This window comes from Nannospalax galili, unplaced genomic scaffold (genome assembly GCF_000622305.1).
Source record: "Nannospalax galili isolate Female #2095 unplaced genomic scaffold, S.galili_v1.0 scaffold553, whole genome shotgun sequence".
Classification (NCBI taxonomy): domain Eukaryota; kingdom Metazoa; phylum Chordata; class Mammalia; order Rodentia; family Spalacidae; genus Nannospalax; species Nannospalax galili.
The window spans coordinates 2,549,493-2,553,534 of NW_008336313.1; the positions used below are offsets into that span (position 1 = coordinate 2,549,493).

The following is a 4,042-nucleotide window of genomic DNA, read 5'->3' on the forward strand; positions in this document are numbered from 1 at the left end:
ACAGCAAGTTCAGAGAGAATCATTTCATTCTGCTGCCATCTGCTGTGACATCACAGGTGGGTACAGCAGCGCAGTTCAGCTTGTGAAGTTGCTGGGGCAACAAAATCCTACCACAATAATGGGGTAAATTGGCAGCATAGAAAGTGACTTTTTCCACTGTGAAAAAATAATTTGCAATGAAACAGAAGTTGTTAGAGAATATTTTAGATTCCAAGAGGGAGAATAGCAAAGGTAAAATGTTGGTAGATTAATGGATTTTTTACATTCATAAATGAGTCTAAATGATCAATGAATTCTTATGCACTAGATACTTGGACAGTGGGTCTGAGATATTGATCTAAAGCCTCTTGCATTTCTTATCAACAGCACACAGCTGGGGCTTTTTCCTCGACTCTTCGCCTTCTATCAAATTCTGCCCATCTCCTGCAGCTCTTTGATAAGACTCATTCCAATACTTTTTTATGCTTAACTTTCATGGCACCTGTCACAGAGCTGGACAAATACAATTGGTCAGTTGTTTGACCATTAACATCCTTCATGACTCCAATACCAATTTCTAAATATAAATTTATTTGCTTCTTTTTAATAGGGATATATCAAAAGTAATAATGGGGAGTGAAAATGCAGCCTACAAAACAGCATGAATTGTATTTATGGAGTATAACATATGCTACTTGTTTAACAGATGAAATGTGACTTGGTAAACCTATTCCAACTCAAGGACTTGCCTCTCACTCATCTTTATGATCACGAGTCTAGCATTCTCTTGAGACTTCAATACAAAAATAATTCAGGAGATGCCTCATTCATCCCTTTATTTATAAAACAAACTGTTATGGTGTGACTGATATGTGCTGAGGTCCATTCTAGATGCAAGAATGAAGGCGTTCTACTTGTAGATTAAAGGAGACATCATGAGCTCTACATCTTTAGTGGTGGTACTTTCCCTGTGTCTCTGTGGTACCACTGCTCAATGCTGTTTTGTCTGCCATGACATCGTACCTTTCCGTGACAGATTCTTCATCAGTGCTGCATCAGGAATATGTCCCGGAGCTCAGAGTTAAGACTTCAGAGTTCACATTCAGTGTCCTTCAAATTTAGAGTTGAACCAGAAAAAATAAATCTTGAGGTAGTTGTAGTGCTGTGAATGACTTTCAACTAATTTCAAGTTTTTAAAAAAGTCTTTCTTCTGTCCTAGTGGCATAGGGGAGCATAGGCTCTGCCCCATGATGTACAGTCCCTTTCCACAAGGTTGGAGATGAAGCTGGGCTTCAAGTCTGCATAGTCCTACTACTTCTCAGAGTCCTGTGGACAATGACTGAGAAGACAAACCATGTAGGAAACAGTCCTAGAAGAAAAAAATGCCTTTCTGGGAAACCTCCCTTTGAGTTGTTTGGTCAGGACAGTCCGAGAGACTCCCAAAATAATACAGGTTGTTGCCACAGCTCTTGATTGCCTCCCAGAGCTTGAAGGTAAGATCCTATTGCTAAAGACAGGATATACTTGGGGCACAGGACTTGGAGCAATGGAGCTGGAACTGACCTGGAGGCCTCCCCTCTGATGACTAGCTTTCATAGTATAAGAAGATACTATGCAAGTTGCTAAGGGAGAAAACAAATCAATAGTCCAAAACAGCGATAAAGTCTATGAGCCACAACAGTGACCAGCCCAGCAAACTATCTCTATTGGTGCAGTAGTGGCACTTTTATCTTGGGGGTAATCAACAGCTGTCTAATTGGACTTATGGCCTGCTCGTTGGGAAAGAAATCATTTGTGGTATTGTAAACGTAGTCAAATACACATGACTGGAGTGGTAATTAACCAAAAAGAAAAACCTACTTCAGCCACTTCCCTAGACCAGTGTAATTTCTTACTATATCCTAAATATGTACCCTTATATTTACAGGCAAGTGTACCTCTCACCACTTCTCAAAGAAGCTTTTTTTTGCAACAGATGGACATGATTACAAAGCTCCACAGCTGGTCAAACACAGAGAATAAGTGACTGTGATGTGCCCCACTCTAAGTGATGCATCTACAACCTTTATATCTAAGGCTCAGGAGACATTGCAGAAGAGGGGGTGGAAAGAATGTAAGCACCAGAGGGACAAGACACCTACCACAAGTTAATGTGTTCTAGACATGATAGAAAAGCTTCACCAATGAAATCTCCACAGTATGGTAGTTTAATGAGATCTGCATAATGGCAAAACCAGTTGACATGTCAAGGTGGATGAAGGGAATGTCACGGGGTCCCACCTCAAAAAGAAGAGTTATAGGCAATCAGTGAATGCTGAGAGAGGGAGAGTCAGTTTTCCCCCTGAGAGTTTATCTAATCCCAAATGGACAGTCCTAAACACAGGTACACATAAGCACCACTTAGTGACTCAGTACATTATATATACTTATATGTATATACATGTATACATTTATATAAATCATAATAATTAAAGAACAGAACAAGAAATTGAAAGGGAGTGGGGGGACATGGGAGAATTTGGTGGGGGCCTCAGAGGGATGGAAATAATGCAACAACAATATTAATGCATGAAATTCTCAAAAATTAAAAAAAATCAAATAAAGAAAAATGCCTTTCACTGTAGTCCAAATTTCTAATGGTGATTGTGTATTAAAATTTTGGGTCAAAAGAATAATAAAGATAATAACACCATGTTTTTAAGAACAGACATCTGCAGACATCAGTTTCCGCTTGGGATTCAGAAGACCAAGAATAATATTGCTCTTACCTCACACACAGCTCTTCCGTAAAATCCTTTTTTTCTTTTAAATTAACACAACTCAGAATTGTACATATTTGTGGTAAGCAGTGGGATATTTCAGCACGTTCATGCAATGGACAATAAGACAAGGATCATTAATACTTTCATCTCAACATTTATGGTTTTAGGAAGTTCCTCTCTTCATAAAATATGTAACGGGTTATTGTAAAGTGCAGTCATACTGCAGTACAGAACACGAATATTTCTTCCACTTATGGAAGTAGTTTTGGTATCTGTTACCCAACTTCCTTCTGTACCCCATGACATTATCCTTCTTGTATGCCAGTAGTCACTGTTAAACCCTGTCCTACTTTGAGTTTAATTTCTTTAGCTTTCCCTCACAAGAGACAGCTTTTTTTATGTTTCTGTGTCTGACTTACTCCACTTAACATGGTTTCTTCCAGTTTTACCTACTTTCTTGCAAATAACAGGATTTAATTCTTGTTTATGGCAGAAGAATACTCCATTATATACAGGCAACATTCTTTCTCTTCTTCTTATTCTTCAATTTTGTTTGTTTTAGGTGTTGTTGTTGTTTTCTGAAATGAAGTCTCACAGTGTAACCCAGGCTGGCCTGGATCTCATCATGCAACCAGAATTGTCCTTAAACTCACAGCAATCCTCTTGCCTCAGGCTCCTAAGTGCTGAGATTACAGGTATACACATAACTCGTCAGTGACTAATGCTATAATAAACATTTGGGGAAAAGAATCTTTTTATATGGTGATGCCATTTTTTTAAAGCAAAATTCTGGCTCTTCCTATTGGCCTGAACAAGAAGTGAGGCCACTGCTGTGGGAAAAACACAAACTCCTGCCTAACTCCTTATCCTAAGGAACAAATGCTGTTGTTTGTTCACTTTTTTCAGGAAATAGATAATAATATGTGTATTAGTCACTTTTCTGTTGCTGTGATAGAAACAGTGTCTCCAGCAATTTATAAAGGAAGGGTTTATTTGCACTTACGGTTCCAGGGGAATTACAGTCTGTCATGGCAGGGAGGCATGGTGGCTGGAGGTTGCTGGAGCAGGAGCAGCAGAAGCTAAGCTCTCACATCACCACGCAGGCACAGGAAGCAAGACTACGCCTGGAGATTGGGCAAGGCTTTTAAGAACTCCCTAAGCCCACCCTCATGACATGGTTCTTCCAGGACAACCACGCCTTTTAAGACCTCCCAAAACAGCACCTTCATCTGGGGACAAAATGTTCAAATACTTGGAGCCTATGGGGGACATTTTCATTTAACCCATCACAATATGTTAGA

General features: G+C 39.4%; 1 non-coding gene across 1 annotated transcript; it reads left to right on the plus strand.

The window, feature by feature from the left end:
• Positions 1–1,154: 1,154 nt before the first annotated feature.
• On the plus strand, positions 1,155–1,348 carry LOC115070018. The gene has a single exon (XR_003849232.1). It is a non-coding gene; the product is annotated as a small nucleolar RNA SNORA73 family (small nucleolar RNA).
• The last annotated feature ends 2,694 nt before the right edge of the window (positions 1,349–4,042 follow it).